This window comes from Triturus cristatus, chromosome 12, assembly GCF_964204655.1.
Source record: "Triturus cristatus chromosome 12, aTriCri1.1, whole genome shotgun sequence".
NCBI classification, from domain to species: Eukaryota; Metazoa; Chordata; class Amphibia; order Caudata; family Salamandridae; genus Triturus; species Triturus cristatus.
The window spans coordinates 107,208,562-107,227,546 of record NC_140595.1 but is presented as its reverse complement, the minus strand read 5'-3'; positions in this window follow the sequence as shown (position 1 = coordinate 107,227,546).

Here is an 18,985-nt window from a genome sequence, read left to right as displayed (position 1 = left end):
ACACACACATCCACTTCCTCACCCATACAGCAACTCATAAACCCACTCACTAATACAGCCACAACTGTGAAAGCAAGACCTGAGGGGAAAAGAAGAAGACCAGCAGGATAATTAGATAGAAAACAACCAGGTCATTCCCTACTGTTGTATTGACTGAATGGGAATTGTATATTTAGTATTTCTAAAATGTAATAGTTGTGTTAGTATTGTTTAATTATGTATTAGTATTTGTTATTTTATATTTTTATATTAAGAAATGTATGTTATTTTAAATATATTTTAATAAACGTATTTTTTCTATTGTTTACTTTTTATGTATAATTAAAATATAATGTTTTTAAAGTGTTTTCTACTTTCTTTGTTATAGCTTTTATTTTCATTTGTATGTATATGTTTATATATTTATATATATATATATATATTTATATATACATATATATATATATACACTTGATATATTACAATATTAAAAAACAGACAATTATAATTATCATAATTAACGTTTTTAATTTCAGTTTTTATTTATATATGTGTACATCAACATACACATATACATATATGTGTGTGTTTAAATAAGTATATTTTTATATATATCTTTAAATATTATTTATACATTTAATTAACATTATATTACTATTGCAAGTTAAAATATTTAATATTTACAATATATATGTATATATATATATATATACATATATATGATATTTTTGTACATTTTGTTTTGATATTAGTGTATAACAATCTTTTTTTATCTATATTTTTGTGCTTACCATTATATGTATGGAAAAACAGTATTTTTTTGATCGATATTTTGGAAACTATTGTTTGGTAGCACAATTTATGGTTTCGACATTCTGTCAGTTAACCTGATTGCATTCCCTATACTCCAAGATATATTTTACCCTAGCACAATTTAGGTATTCTACCACTATTTTAATAGTAAAAGAGTATATTCACATGTTGGTTCCCATGTAAATTGTGGTTTGCATTAACATACTAATGTGAACCTTATAATGTTGTTTGATCATAGTCTAATAATTCCCAATGCTTTTCATCCTTTTATCTTCAAGAATATAGTGGAATAGGGGCTCCTACCTCTAATATTGAGCATTATAAAAAATATTGAACCCTGTACTGTTTCTTTTATTTGATCAATTCACCTTGTTCAGTCATTTTAGACTCATTTACATGGAAACCAAGCGACCACTGTCAGATTTTCTGGCAATAGTCCTCTTTCTGGAAACTGCAAATCAGCTATTTATAAATGTGATTCATCAATGTGAGTTTAACTGTTTAGACATTGATCCCAGATTATACACCCCAAACTGGGATTAGAAAGTTTTTCACGGAGAGGCATACTTCTGTAATTGCCTCCATCTTTTAGGTTCTTACTATTTCATGTGTATATCTACCAGTTATGCAACTCTGCAAAGCATCTGTTGCTGAACACATTTTTAGATGTTTTAAGACTTTAGGGAAATTTGTTTCTCCTTAAGTACATAAAACATCCTAAAATAAATTATATTACTAAAGGGCACTTTAAAACCCATAAAAAGCTAAAAACACTAAACGTCTAACTATGTGGCACGTGGTCGCTGTCCAGCCACTGCTGCACTGGCAGTCGGACTGTCCCATTACAAAATGGGCAGTCGACGGCCATTGCACAGCCACAGCCACTAGGGAACCGCCTTTACCTGGAGGTGGCGTGGCAGTCAGGGCCACAGTAATATGCTATTGGTGCCCCTGAGGCAACTCCATGCATAATATAAGTTTCAGGACCTCCAGCAGTGTAAAGGAGATCTTTCCTTCATGAAAAGGCTGGCGGTCCTGAAACAAAGGGGGCACTACAGGGACTTGTGTACCCCATGTGCATGGGGATGAATGCAGGGGGGCAGAACATATGCCCCCCTGTGTGCATGCACCCCAGTTCCTGCACGGCATGGATTTTACAGTCCATGCCATGCAGGATGTTTTGGGGGCAATCCCATTGCGGTGCCCATTTTCAGAGGCCTCGCTTTGGGACTGCCAAAAAAAGCCTGCCAAACATGAGGGAACTCATAACCTGGTGGGCACATGGGTTTGGCGGTGAAGGAGCAGGTCTCAAGCTCCCGCACCACCAAACTTGTAATCAGGCCCTTAGTGTTTGGCTTTCAGCCCAAAAGCAGCACCTCGGCCTTTGTCTTTCAGTTTTTACTTTCATATTGTAAATTTGTGAAAATCGGAAAGGGCTCTATTTATGTGGCCTTTGTGGACCTAAAATAAGCTTTAGACTTAGGGGAAAAATAGACACCGCCAGGCCGGTGGTGGCGATCATTCCACCATCATCATGAGATTTACCCCCGCCACATTGTGATGGCGGTGGGAAGGTCCGGCCGCCGCTTTACCGCCTGTAGCAATTGTCACAATTGCCGGGCAGAGCAGTCAGCATGCTCACAATGGCGGCGGAGCCTGCTAGGCTCCGCCGGCACAATTACGATGCCGGCGGAAGCCAGCCTTTCTGTGGCGGTTGAACCGCCATTAAAAGGCTGGCGGAGAATGTCTTCAGGGGCCCATTGCGGGCGGGGAGGTGTGGGTGCACTGGGGGTGTACCCATGGTACCCCCTACATTTCACTGCACCAAGTGGCAGGCACAGTGTAGTGCCTGCCACGTAGTGCAGTGAAATGCACAACATGCCCCTTTCAACATCGCGGCAGTGCTGCTGTCAGCAGCCACCGCCGCAATGTTAAAGGTGCGGAATCCGACGGCAGCAGTGGCGGTTCCATCATAATTGAATAGGCGGGGCTGCCGCACGCATGGCGGTCGGACCCAATCACCGCTACGGTAGCGGACAGACCAAATCCGCTAGCCATCGTAATGAGCCCCTTAGTTGCATGGGAAAAACTATGGGTTATCCTATTGGCTATGAGCATGCCATTGGTTCTCTTGAATCTAATGATGGCCCTTACTGAAGCAAAATGAGGCTAAAGGAGTTGCATGTAAAATGACTCTGAGATCTTTAGCTGATGATGACGGAATATTCTTTGGGATATGCAAAGCTATAGACGATAATCTTTACTGCAGAAATAGTTATTGTTCCGTACCATGTTCCTATTGAGTATACACCCACCCGCAGGAGCTAATAACAAAATCACTTAAAAAAATAGTTAGGGTGGGATAGAACTGCCTGCTGACATCTTTCCTCGAAGAGCTATCAGTTAAAAGGTTGACGTTTACAATCAACATCCCTTATAAAATGATCTCTCCTGATGCTTTTCAATGTGGTGCATTTGTCATGCTATTTAATTACTTCAGAGGACTTGTTGTACGCTAAGGTGGTCACAGTGGCGAATTTAAAATCTTTTTTGTGGCATTTTATTTACTTTCTACCACCAATAGCTTTGTTACTATATTCTGTTTGTGTATGTATATAAGTATAATTACAGCTCATGCACATCACACAGTATAAAGAAGGACATCAAAAAGCTGAGCAATGCTGGAATAGCCACTGTGATTCCTCTTAACTGTTGAAAGAAGTTCAGTCAACCTGACGGATCTCCTGCATAAAGATGAGGGTTATGGTGAACAGTGTTTAACAAGCTGTCAGTGCTGGGAAGGGGTAGTGTTACACCCCACCTCACTGTGTTCACACATGGTGCATTTTTTCTAAACCCTAAAAGGACGTTTTATGACTTTTTTTGAAAAAAGGAAAACTGGCAAGTGTCTCCTACCCAACTCCGAGTTATGCTGAAGTAGGTAAAAGTACTAGGAGTCAGACAAAACCTGTTAGAGGATCTCTCACCTGTAGGTAGTATGTAGAACCCTGCATTGTACCCCAAACTCAGTACACAATGGTTAGTGTTTTACACTGTGAGATTGTTATACACTATTTGAGGTTTCTCTCATAGCATATTTCAGCTGCAATAGTTGTGTTTATAAAAAGTGCATAAGGAAAATATTGCTTTTCCAGCTTGTTAATATGAGTCTCAAAAAACAGGCATTGCTGTCGAGCACACATTTGAATTAGCTGCACCGTTTAAACTAGTGGCCTGCTTTCTCGGCCTGCACCTGCATTCTGATGCATTTAGTCCACAAGCAACGACCAAGTTAGTATACAACAAGACTTGTAATATAGGTAACATTAGAAAAATACATATGGAAGCCTTGCAACACATTGCAAAGGAGAACCTTTAATACAAAGAGCGAAAATCAGCTCTGTCTCTCCTTTGTGATACAAGAGGGCATATTTACTAAAAAGTGGCGTATCGTATTGTTAAGCCAAGAAGGCTAACAACACACTTTGTCATTTTAGAAACACAGGGCTGCACTGTATTTATAAGAATATGGTGCAGCCCTGCGTTTCCCCCTGCGCTGGTATTAAATTAAGCTGCCTAATGCCATGCATGCACCGTTGCACCATAGTGCAAAGGTGCCCTTGTTGAGGGGAAGATTGTTTATGTGCAGGAAGGTCCCCCTTCCTGCACATAAACAATCTTTAAATGCCGTTTTGTAACTTCTATGTGCGCTGGTTAATGAAGCACATATAGAAGTTGCAAAACTGCATTTTTTTTAAATGATTGTTATTGTGCAGGAAGGGGATATTCCTGCTTGTAAACAATCATTGGCATTTTACTCTTTCCACGTGCGCTGCACAACGCAGCACACGTGGACACAGCAAAAACGAGGAGAAATAAAGCATTTTTCCTAATTTCGCCTGTTGAAGACCAGATTTTTCCTGCCTCCTATTTATGCTGCTCTTCTAAATAGGGGGCAGCGTCAAAATCAATGGGTGTTGTGGTGGAATGCCCACCACAACACCCATTGCCCACCCCTTTCACGCTAAGTGCAGCGTGAAAGAGTGCCTTATTTGCAATGCAGCGTTAACCCACGCTAAGTTGCTTAACGCTGCCTTGTAAATAAAACAAACCTCCCATCACCATCAAAACGTCACTAAAAGAGACGTGGTTGCAATAGGGGCCTATAAATATGCCACTAAGTCTCCTTAGACTGCCTCAAAGAGCACCTTTTATTTTGAAGATTGAGGCCATAGTTGCATAAATGCATAAAACACAAACGTAGTTTATAATGGCTGAAAACTTGCAGCCCAAAGCATTTCACATATTTCTCCATCAGGCATTGATATAAATATAGATGATGACCAGCAGTTGTAGCTAGATCATTTGTCAGTGCTTTAGTTGTGAAATACACAAGTAGTATTAACATGAAGGGTTGTCTTGAGAATATGTATGGTCACTATGGGCACACATAAAAATGTTTCCTCTTGTCTGGCACCTAGTTAATCCTTTGACTCGGAGGAATCTATCTCTGCACTTTGCGAACAACCAGCAGTGTGACCGCCAAGTGCGGGTGTTGCAGTGGCTGTCAACAGTAAGCCGTCATGAAGAGCTTCTGGACTCTGAAAGGTAGGCGAATGCTTCTGGTGTAGCAATCTATTCTATAATCTATAAAGTGACTACAGTTGCAGGAATTCACAGCCTAATAGGATATTGTCTCAAAGCATTTGGCACCATAACCCTTCTGTGGGAATCCATGCTTGCTTCCATGTTACCTACCCATTACAAACAAAATACTTCCCAATGAACTATACATTTCCAAAATGTATTCACTCTGATTCAGGTTTTCATGTTTTTAATTTTATGAGTTCATTATTATCACTGCTTGTTGCATGTTTCCGATTATTTAGGGGCCAATAATGATGTCGGTTGGAAAACCTCTGAACTCTAGTCAGAAGCTTCCCAACCGTGGTCAGAGACTTTCCAGCAGACTCGGTCGGTTTGTGGCCCGAAGCCTGATTATGAGTTTGCGGTCGGAATGTAAAGCAGACGGTCATTCTGACTCAGTTCTGGCCAGCGCTCGGAGTGTTCCTGTCGATCGGAACCGCACCGTAATCACCTATGGATGGCGTTTGTGCCGTATTACGATGTTGGTTTCTGACAACCTTTCCGTGCTGGCCTTTCCGACATGGAAAGGCTGTCGGAAAGTGACTTTGGGGGTACCTAGCAGGGCCCCTTTGCCCCCGTGGTCTAAGGTCAGTGGTAAAGGGGGTACCTAGGGTACCCTCCCCCTGTGAAACCTTGCACTGTACGGCTGGTACCATTGTGCAGGGTTTTACACATGCACCCATTTCTCTATAGGAGACTGTATTATGGTCATTTTATGGCCGTAACGCAAGCTCCCATAAAGAACAGTGGGAATTTGACCGAACGGTGGTCGGTCGCATCATAATCAGGCGGTCGGATCTGCCGACCTCAGGTCGGTCAGACCTGAGTCCAAGATGTTGTCTGTCGGTGGCAACTCCAACATCGTCATGAGCCCCTTAGTATTCAATTTGCAATGTTGAAGGTGAGCTGGTTATCAGAGCAGAAATAACAGTTGTGTACACGTGCACATTCCTCAGAATGTTAGTATGCATTGCCTATATTTTTAATGTTGGATTTTTTTGGCCCGGTTCACTGACAAAATATCAACCTCCCCAAATATCCCCATACAAAAATATTGTGACATAAATATCAATGTCAAAAATATAGTTATGCTATACTTATCAAGTAAATTACAAACATTTCGCGAAAAAAAATCACTGTCTCTTATATCATTGTATAAAGTATTGTTTCTTTAAATATATATATTTGTAAATAGTAAACATTAAATATATTATTAATGACACTAATGTAAAAAAATATATATGTAATAGTTAAAAAAAAATTAAAAAAAAATATTTTCAAAAAGTAAAACACACATATATATATTAATATATATATTTATTTACATATAGCTAATTAGAAAATATTATTAAACTAATACTTAGTATTTATAGTATAATCATTTTTGTAAAGGTAATAAGATATATATATATATATATATATATATATATATATATATATATATATATATATATATATATATATATATATATATATTATCTACTGGCGGTCGCCAGTAGATAGTTATAGTTAGGACCGTGTTTCCATAGGAAATCCGCAACATTCTATTTGGAATAACTTTGGCGCCGGTTGACGAATCCTCGCGAAATTTTTAAAATAGGTGGGGCGCTGCGCTCCGCTCCTACCCTGAAAGTTTCGGGAGGATTCGTCAAGCAGGGGCTGAGAAAAAAGGGGGGTCCCAAAACGCGTTTTCCCCATGCAATTTTCCATAGGTACAGCCCGAACGGCTGAACAGAATTACTTGAAATTTGGCAGAGAGGTAGTCCTCAGCTCAGGGATGTGCCTTTTGCATATATGGAGTCAATCTGTTCAGTAGTTCCTGAGAAAATCAAAAGTAAAATCATATATATATGTGGGCGGAGCCTAACCACACATCTTATCCTGAGATCTGATTGGCTGTCAGCACTTCATCCAAGAAGTGTTGGCAGCCATCTTGGGACCAATATACATGATAGCACCTCATTAAAAAGCATTGCAGTTAATAGAAGGCTTTAAGACTTTAGTTACATTATAAATCATTTGTTGATGGTACCATACTCATTTTAGAAATTGTGGTTTGTTCTAAGGTGATTTCACCATGTGAAAAAGCCTTCTGCTGGGAAATCATGATTGAGAGAAAAATATTTTCTCATGCTTTTCCCACAGAGGTTTGGAAGGTGATCTATAAGCTAAACTGAGAGCTTATTTTCTGTAAATTCACATTATCTTTCTCAGTCATGTGAGAATGAAGTCTGACATTCTCAGTAAAACATGTACATCCAACAAGGGCAGAGACTGTCAGTTGATTCCTTTGTGTTCTACTGCAGCTTCTCAGAGTGTTCCAAAGAACGACTAGAGCGCTAACAGTCCTACTTATGATAAACGTATGGCACACCTGAAGCCATCTTGCTTGGATTAAAGTGGTAACTCTTAAAACATTTAATTTAAAAAGGAACAAAATGAGGGGGTTCATTTTTCCATAAAAAGTATGATTAGTGCTGCAGAAAGAAAAATAGGGCACATTTTGAGTGTTCAGTAAATCTTTATTTCGCTGATTAAAAATCAACATAAAAAGTACAAAATACAAATACAATATACAGTGTACAGTATATTTACATTGGATCTGAGCCGACGGACATTAAAAACAGGTTAAAAACGAAACTTTAAAAAGGCACTTCTCAAATCCTCTTCTATTTCATTAAAAAATTCTGACATGCAGACTGAAACATGCACTTTCAATACCAGCAGCAGTTTTCCCTGGTGAGCAGTAGCTTTACTACAGTGATCTAATGAGCAAAAAGAGTGCTAACATTCTGAATTTATGGCAAATGTGTGACACATCTGATGCCTTCTTGATGGAATCAAAGTAAAAAACTGAAAGTATTTCCTACTGAGGAGACTGCAGTAAATGAGGAAATTAGGAAACTTCATAACAAATAAGTCTCCCAAGATGGCCACCAGAGACAAAAGAGCCCAAATGTAGCCCAAATATCACCCAGATGTAGCCCAAGTATAGCCCAATGACAGAATGTCCCAGAGTGTTCTTAAAAACAACTAGAGCGCTTACTGTCTTCATTATGACAAAAGTATGGCACACCTGAAGCCATCTTGATTGGAATAAACTGGTAACACTTAAAACATTTAATTTAAAAAGGAACACAATGAGGGGGTTCATTTTGCCATAGAAATTATGATTAATGCTGAAGAAAGAAAATGAGGGCACATTTTGAGTGACTTCTCAAATCCTCTTCTATTTCATTAAAAAATTCTGACATGCAGACTGAAACATGCACTTTTAATACCAGGAGCAGACTTCCATGGTGAACAGTAGTTTTACTACAGTGATCTAATGAGCAACTAGAGTGCTAACATTCAGAATTTATGGCAAATGTGTGACATATCTGAATACCTTCATGATGGAATCAAAGTAAAAAACTGAAAGCATTTCCTACTGAGGAGACTGCAGTACATGAGGAAATTAGGAAACTTCATAACAAATAAATCTCCCAAGATGGCCACCGGAGACAAAAGAGCCCAAATGTAGCCCAAAATCACCCAGATGTAGCCCACATATAGCCCAATGACAGAAGTGTGCAAAACACTTATTATTTTGTGTTTTTGCAGTGTTATATAGTGCAGACTTGTCAGGTATTGGAGTGCTTTACATGAGCATTGGTTACATCACACAAGAACAAATTCATTTTGGTTGTAGACATGGGGAGACTAAGTGATTTCCCCAGTTGCAAAGTCTGCAGTTCTGGAAGTAACACCACATCCTCTCCCCTAAGTGCAACATTTAATCAAGTGGTCAACTGGATAAAAAAACATAAAGATAACAAATAATTTAAAAGTGCTTTGTCACTATTTGAAAACTCAGAAAATATGTCCTTATTTTAGTCTTTTAGAGCACTAACCATAATTTTGATGCCAATAAGACCCTCTCATATATGTAATTTCTAAAGGAAATGCTCTAGGTATTACAATTTTGATTACATCAAGATGACATCAGTCGTTCCACACTTTTGTAATAAATATAGAATGTTAGCAATCTAGTTGTTCATTAGGATACTGTTGAGAGGCAGAGGCCAGGGGCACGGACTCTGAAAATTGAAGGCAGGTAGGATGGTGCAAAGGCAACAATTTAACCTCACTGAGCAGGCAGGAAGGGCCGTGGCAGCACAACAGACTATGGAGGGCAGTGGAAAGGGGGGCAGAGGCAACAAACCAACAATACAGGACTTGCAAGAGAGGCTGTGGCAATGTAATAGACAATTGTGGGCAGAAGGAAGAGGCAATGGTAGTACAACCATACATGCCAACAGACCCGATTCAGCCAGGAAACGTCCAATGTTTTTAAGCTCAAATGGGCTTTATTTGATCTGTCTCCTGTCTACAATCTCCTCTTTTTCAATGTAACTCAAAGGGGAAAATCAATACCCCAGTTTTTTTTTCAAAATCTCCCTCTTACCAAGTTCAAAATGTTCGCAAGTATGGTACATTGGATCATGGAAGGAAATGGGGTAGGGACATGGACTTGGATAACAGAGGAGAGGAGGGACATGGAGAGGTGCACCAAACTGACCCTGCAAGGCAGGCATCAGGGTTTGCAGCAGCACAATACACCACACAGGGCATGCGGGACTGGAGTGCAGCACAACAATCCATAGAAAGCAAGAGGGAGGGGACAGGACCATGCACAGGGACAACAGAGAACAGAGGGGCAAGAGGCAATGGTAGCTAGCTGACCATAATGGACAGACAGGAGAGAAAGCTGCAGCATAACAGACCATTTAGGGCAGGAGGGACGGATCAGGGGCATTACAATGGAACAGACAAGCCAGGAGGGAGGGAGTAGGGGTCTGCACATGTAAACAGAGGGCTGGGGGCAAGGGGGCAGAGCAGGAGCAGCAAGATAGCCATGGAGGTCAGGCAGGATGGGCACTAGAAGCAAGACACACCATGAAGAGCAACAGTGAGACTGTGATGGCATACACACAGACCATAGAGGGAAGGTGGGAGGGGGTCAGGGGCAGCTAACTGACCACACAGGGAAGGTGGGAGGGGCCATGGCAGCACAGAAGACCATGCATGGCAAGTGGGAGGGTTAGTGGCAGCACAATGGCTATGATGGGCAAGAAGGAGGGTGCAGTGGCATGCACAAAGGACGATGGAGGATAGAAGGGAGGGTCAGGACCTGTGCACAGACAAGAAAGTTCAGGGGAAGGGGCCTCACAACAGACCGCACGGGGCAAGCAGGAGGAGCAGTTGCAGCACAACAGACCAGGGAGGGCAGAAGGGTGTGGCAGTACAATGGACCATGTAGGACAGGAGGAAGAGGATACCACCCTCTTTCCTTATGGCAGTATTCACCAGCTTTTTGAAAAAGTACAAAGATAAGGAGGACATTAATTCTTACAGGCCTATAAGCCTCTTAAACACCAATTATAAAATTATAGTAAAATTATTGTCAAACTGAATGAATAAGTGTGTTGTGTCAATTAAACATTTAGATCAGTGTGGATTTGTATCAATTAAACACCTAACATTTAATACCAGTATTTTAGTCGAAGGTATTGATTATTTTAGTCAAAACGAAAACCCGGCCCAGATTATGTTACTAAATGCCAGGAAGGCTTTTGATCAGGTTTGCTGGGAGATTAGTTTCTATATTCTAACTGAGTTTGGATTCCCTGTTGAATTTATTAATACAATAGCCAAGTTTTATAAAGAGGTTTCTGTACTTCAAACAAGATTGGCGTTTGCAAAGTTAACAGAGAAACAAGACAAGGTTGTTCTCTGTCGCCATTACTTTTAGCTCTTTTTATAAAGCCGTTAGCAATATCCGTTTGCTCAAATAGCAATCTGACATCCCTAATTCCAGGAATTATAAACATAAAGCTTTATGCTGATGATATAGCTTTGTTTCTTAGACCCTACTTAAAAGTTCAAAAATATATATTTGATTATTCCAGGAATACCAGCTAATTGGAGGGTATAACATAAATAAATCTGTTCTGTAATACTGCACCCGACACTTTAATAACAGAACTTGGCTTACAGGTCATTACTAGGCCCAAGAGGTATATTGGTATATACGTCTCTAAAAATGTAAATGACCTGTATGTTTTAAATGATGTCCCCTTCATTAATAAGATATAATAAGACTGTTTCCAAAATGTAATAATTTACCCCTTTCAATATCAGGTCAGGCTGCATTGAGCCGTATGTTAATTTTACCTTTAAGCATTTTTTTTGTTTTTAGCCATCCCTAATTCAATCTAAATTAAATACTTTAAAGAAGTGCAAGGCATGTTTTCCATTTTTTATTAGCAAACAAACCACGAAGCTTAGCTTTAGATGCACTTTATGGACCAGTAAATGAAGGAGGTCTAGGCCGCCCTGATTTTTATTATTTTGAGAATTTTGCACACACCACATATAGATCATCCAAGTATTTAAACATTAAAAGATACGATCATTTCTTCTTAGATTTAATTTATCAAGTATATGATATTATTGGTTTTATGAGTTTAGCGAAAACCTCTAAGAAAGTCAGATACAAGACACTACAGTGTAACATCAAAAGTATGCAAAAACTTTCTGAACTACACGATTCACACCATTAATGGAGTAGCACTGCTATCAGAAGTTTATATAGTAGAGGATCCTTTGATAGATAGGAATGTAATGTCTAATTGTATGAGCAACGGCTATCGAAAAAAATTTGACTTTTTGGAGGGGAATTGAAAAAATTTGAATGAAATAGAGACTAGAATTAAACATTGTAAAACAATTTTTGCAATGGTCCTATGTTAAAATTAGACATGTTTTACGGGATTTGAATCTCTTACACATAAAATAATTGAAACTATGAAACTCTCTGGGGAGCTGATACAATCTAAAACCCGCAAGAAAATCAGTAGTTTGGCTTCTCTCCCACGCAGCCAGGGGGCAGATAAACATCATGGGAAAGCCACCCAAAAAATGGCATTCAAAGGAGGACTCCAGATATCCATTGCAGCTTGGGATCAGATTAATGAGTTTAATTTCTCTTTATTGAAAGGGGAAAATGCATTATATATGAAATTTTACATTAAAAAACTTTTATATAGCACTCCCGATTTTCTCCATAAAATAAATCTGCAGATTTCGGCAAACTAACTAAGGTGCAATATGGAAGGAGGGGAAAATTGGACACTTAAGGTGCCGATTCGGATCCTGTAAAAATTTTCCCCGGCCGAATTGAATCTGGATTTTTAACCGTACGAATCGTACAAGTAGTGTACAAACTGCCAAGTACGATTCGCATGGTAAAAACTCCATACGAATCACATCTGGAACATTTCCCCACACGTCCTCGGGTCGGAAATTGTGTCCGACACATCCCCGGACAATTTACAATACGATCGGGAAAAATGAAGTCCGACCGCGCTAGTACGATCACTCTCGTCCTTTCGATTTTACAACTGTATGCAAAAAACACCGTACGGACCGAACTCCCACAGCAAGCATGGAGACACGTGTCCGCATACGCGCCGAACACCCCACCACAGGCCCCGCATGTACGCGCAAAATGCCCCCAGGGCGCGGATGTACGCGCCGAACCCCCACCCCACCCGTGTATGTACGGACCGCACCCCCACCCCACCAGTATATGTACGGACCGTACCCCCACCAGTGTATGTACGGAACGTACCCCCACCCCACCCGTGCATGTACGGACCGCACCCCCACCCCACCCGTGTATGTACGGACCGCACCCCAACCCCAGCAGTGTATGTACGGACCGTAACCCCACCCCACCAGTGTATGTACGGACCGTACCCCCACCCCACCAGTGTATGTTCGGACCGTACCCCCACCCGTGCATGTACGGACCGTACCCCCACCAGTGTATGTACGGACCGTACCCACACCAGTGTATGTACGGACCGTACCCCCACCCCACTCGTGTATGTACGGACCGTACCCCCACCCCAGCAGTGTATGTACGAACCGTACCCCCACCCCACCAGTGTATGTACGGACCGTACGCCCATCCCAGCAGTGTATGTACGGACCGTACCCCCACCCGTGCATGTACGGACCGTACCCACACCAGTGTATGTACAGACCGTACCCCCACCAGTGTATGTACGGACCGTACCCCCACCCCACCCGTGTATGTACGGACCGTACCCCCACCCCACCCGTGTATGTACGGACCGCACCCCCACCCCACCCGTGTATGTACGGACCGTACCCCCACCCCAGCAGTGTATGTACGGACCGTACCCTCACCCCACCAGTGTATGTACGGACCGTACCCCCACCCCAGCAGTGTATGTACGGACCGAACCCCTACCCGTGTATGAATGGAGCGTACCAACACCCCACCCGTGTATGTACGGACCGTACCCCCACCCCACCAGTGTATGTACGGACCGTACCCCCACCCCACCAGTGTATGTACGGACCGTACCCCCACCCCACCAGTGTATGTACGGACCGTACCCCCACCCCACCAGTGTATGTACAGACCGAACCCCCACCCGTGTATGAATGGAGCGTACCAACACCCCACCCGTGTTTTTTACGCACCCTACCCCAGGCCCACACACCAGCACCCTCACCCAACATCGGGCATGTATGAGTCGTACTAAGCCATGGCAAAGGACAGCACTGTACAACAACATAGCCCATGTACGCACCGTACAGACGCTAAAAACACTCCTACTGCACCATGACTAACCAAAAAAACACAAGGACAGTCAATCCGAGGCCCACAACACCACAAAACATATCCAACAAGGCCAAATACATCCTATACACTGACCTGCAACTGACAAACAGAGAAACAGAGGCCCAAACCACTACCACTCCTTATAACACACCCACCCAAAGTTCAAACACAGCCACACCCACAAAAGGACCAATAAAAAGGCCCAACACACACAAACCATGATCCTTTGCAACAGATCCACTGCTGCCAGACCCCAGAGACAACGCACTGCACCATACATCAACCATCAATACACCTTTCACACAACCACCATCACAAACACACCCTCATCACATTCACACACACACACCTGCACACCCACAACCATCCACACCCACACCCATCCACACCCCCACCCCCACAACCATCCACACCCACACCCCACACCATGCCCACCAACAAGAATCCAAAGTTCACAAAGGACGAGCTGGAGGCCCTTGTCGACGAAATCATCAGAGTCGAGCCACAGCTCTTTGGAACATTGGTCAGACGGACCAGCATATCAGAAAAAACTGCCATGTGGGAGAGGATAGTCAATTTCGTGAATGCTGTTGGGTCCACCAGAAGGACCAGGCATGAGTGCCAAGCCAGGTGGTACGATCTGCGGAGGAGGGTCCGCGGCAAAATGACGGAAGAGCACAACCAGGCCAACATCACTGGAGGAGGGCCATCCCGCAGACCGGTACACTACCATCCCTGGGAGGAGAAGGTGATGACCACGCTGGAGCCGTTGGCAGTAGACGGACTAGAAGGAGTCCAAGAGCCTGGTGAGTACACAAACAACTCACCTCACATGGGGGAACGCCATATACAACCCAAATAACAATCATGCACGCAACCCCCACAAAGCCAGCACCGGACACAACCACACTCCAAAAACACACACATGCAACTAGCGCCTCCATGCCCCATGCCCCAAGCAAGGCCAGGCCAAGTCACAGGCCACACAAAACACAAACACAAGACAGGATGTCCCCGATGCCGGGAGAGTGGGCCTCAAAACTAACATAGAGCAACTCTGAAGCACACAACAATGCCCTCAGCCCATATGGCTTTGGGCACAGCCATACCAACAGTGTGTCCCCACACAGTACTGTTTTGCCTGCTAATGGTGGCCGCGTTGCAGGACGACATGGGTATGAAGGCACAATTTGCACATAACAGCAGCCAATGAAGACGCAGCACACTGAAAGAGTGTCAGCACACACCGCCACAGCAGCAGCGCAGACTCACACACTCCGCCCAATGGGTGCCCGCAGAGAAGAAACAAACCCACATGAACAAGCCAATGGCCTTTGCAAGACCTGCAAACTGTGTGTGCCCAGGAAGCTGGGCTGAGGTGACAGAGGGTGACACACAGAGGGAGGGAGAGGGGCAGAGAGAGGGACACAGACAGAGGTGGACACAGGGAGACAGACAGAGGGAGGGAGGAGGCTGACAGAGGGAGGGAGAAAGGGAGAGGGACAGAGGGAGCAGGCTGATAGAGGGAGGGAGAAAGGGAGACAGACAGAGGGAGGAGGCTGACAGAGGGAGGGAGAAAGGGAGAGGGACAGAGGGAGGAGGCTGACAGAGGGAGGGAGAAAGGGAGAGGGACAGAGGGAGGAGGCTGACAGAGGGAGGGAGTAAAGGGAGAGGGACAGAGGGAGGAGGCTGACAGAGGGAGGGAGAAAGGGAGACGGACAGAGGGAGGAGGCTGACAGAGGGAGGGAGAAAGGGAGACGGACAGAGGGAGGAGGCTGACAGAGGGAGGGAGAAAGGGAGACGGACAGAGGGAGGAGGCTGACAGAGGGAGGGAGTAAAGGGAGACGGACAAAGGGAGGAGGCTGACAGAGGGAGGGAGAAAGGGAGAGGGACAGAGGGAGGAGGCTGACAGAGGGAGGGAGTAAAGGGAGAGGGACAGAGGGACAGAGGGAGGAGGCTGACAGAGGGAGGGAGAAAGGGAGACGGACAGAGGGAGGAGGCTGACAGAGGGAGGGAGAAAGGGAGACGGACAGAGGGAGGATGCTGACAGAGGGAGGGAGAAAGGGAGAGGGACAGAGGGAGGAGGCTGACAGAGGGAGGGAGAAAGGGAGACGGACAAAGGGAGGAGGCTGACAGAGGGAGGGAGTAAGGGAGACAGAGGGAGACCAAATCACCCTTGGGTGGTGTGGCCATGTCCGCTCGTCAGCAGGTGGACTGTGTGCATGTAGACAAGGTTTGGCAGTGCCTTAACCCCCCTTCAACCTTTGATAAACACTAGGCCATGTGTCAATCTGTGCACGAGTACATCCGTGCTGCAGGCACAAATAGAACCTTACACCCAGTATACCTACCCACTGTGTTCGTCAGAACCCTGTCACAAATTGTTAAGTTACCTACCTGCATTCTCAAATAGCATGGAAAAAACACCATTTGGCCACGTACAGTGCAACACGTAATGCGGCTCAGCATGGCTTGCTACGCCCGCTCACTACACTGCTGACTGCGGCCCCAAAATATGCATCAACTAAGATTGTGTCACACATAGGTAAAGTGTCGAAAGTTGTGGCCAAGGGACATACCCATGCACAAGTGCACTGTCTGAGGAATGCTAGCCAAATCCAACCACCCAGAGGAACTGTGCCAAATCAAAAAAGAATGAAACATGGATGTCGCATGTAACACAATTAACACTGTCTCTCTCACACACAGGTCAACGTCGTCGATCTCCCCCCAACACTGGGGGGGAAGACTCACAGGACCAGGCTCTGCTTGAAGAGGACCCCAACGCCAGCGACGACTCTCACCACTCCGTGGATGACCCAGACCAACCTGGCCCCTCTGGTGTCCAACGACCTGCAGCACCTGCGTCAGGTACAACTGTGCCAACCACCACCCCCATTCCTGCCACATCCCAGGAGACACCCAGGAGCCCTGCCCGCACACAACAACGCAGCCAGTCTGTCCAGGAGGGACAAGGTTCTCCGGGCACCCAGGAGGAGGCAGGCGACACCGCAAATGCCATCCCTCAGGGGTCCCGGAGACTCGATGTGCCTACAACGGCAGGCCAGGCGCAAGTGGGCAGGGGTGGTGGGAGTGGAGGACGGCGGAGGCCCGAACCTGCCCAGTTGGCTCAGGATCCGGCTATGGCACACGTCAGAACCATCCTGGACGCATACCGGCGTGACTCCAGAGGCATCGCCTAGGTAGCGGAGACCCTCAATGAGATGAAGGCCCTGCAGGTTGAACATCATGCCAGGATGGAGGCAAGACATGCAGAGCACTTGGCGGTGCAGAGGGACATGAGCCAATCCCTCCGTCAGATTGCCCAAAGCCTGGCAAACCCTCCCTGTGCCAGCAGGCGTAGAGCAGCACCAGCCCCAGGGAGGGAGGAGGAGGAGGAATCATCTGACGGAGCGTCCCTTGCACCGTCAAGCCAGGCGTCTGAGGGTCCCCGCAGGAAGCTGGGTCGTCCACGCAAAAGACCGTGAGAGTCAGCGGAACATCACCATCTCCCAGGTCACCTGGCCTGGCACCTGGCCCTATGGCCCAACAGCAGCACAGCAGCAAAGGACATTCTCTGCCACATGGCCTTGCTGGTCACTGTCTGACCAATGTTGACAAAGACTGTGGCACAGACTCTGATGACTGTCAATGGCAAGGACACCAACTCCCCCTGTGAACTTTGGATTCTACACTCCCGCCAACCACCTCTTGTCACCCCCCCAAACACGTACCCCAGCACCAATAAAAATCATCACAATCACAAGATGATGCCGTCAGTTTGCATTATTCCACTGCATGTGTGTGTTGTAAAGCCAAACCATGCCTGATTTCAGGAGTAACTCCAAACATCCATACCCTGGGGTCTGAGTCTGGCACAGGACACACATGGGTCACAATGTACCATCCAAGACAGACATGGAGCACCATACTCACCCGTGATGGGCCCAACCAGCTGAGGGGGTGCCCGCACAACTGTGCCTACAGACCTATTTAGAAGAGCAACAGTCATGCGCAGAGGTCAGGGATCATGTGGAGTGTCCTGGGGTGGGAGTCCCAGGTATGTGTAGACACGTGGCAGAACCATGTCCTGCATGCTTGAGTCAGGTGGATGTGGAGAATGGTGGGCCAGCCAAGGTTGGATGCATGGAGATGGCACAATTGGGTGTTGGATCACAGTGCCACAAGCTTGTGTTGTGGTTGTGGGCTGCATCCTGAGTGTGTGCGTGGATTGAGAAGGTCATCCTGCAGCTGGCAGTGATCCACTCCCCCCATCTCTGTTTGACGTTGATGTGGCCTGGTCGCCGGATGTAGTAGCAGAGCTGTGCAGATGCACCCTGGATGTGGACAAGTATCATGGGATTTCTACCGCACATGTCCGTAGAGTGCAGGGTAGGATTAGACACGGATGTCGTAGTTGACCTGGGGGATGGTCTCCCTCTTGCCTTGAGGTGGATGGAACTGGGGATCTTGTGCATAATGCAGAGTGTGCTGCCGCATGAGGCACAGATGCTGCTGATCAGCATAGCACATGTCAGCAAGCAATCCATGATGAACACCAGCTCATTTGCGTGGACACTGGGTGCCCTTGATGCAGGGCCTGCAGCAGCATGCGTCATGTCAAGGAAACAATGCCACAAGTAGCACACAAAGACAAGGGTCTCAGGAAGGAACTATGCAAAAGGTGTATGTCAAGGAAGGAATGTCTGGTTCAACATGGCACACACACAATGGATTCACATGCAGCACAGTGGCCATCGTGGAGACTGACATGCCACAATACCTACACAGCCATGGACATCATGCACAATACTGAATCTAATCCCTGACAAACAGCTTGCATCT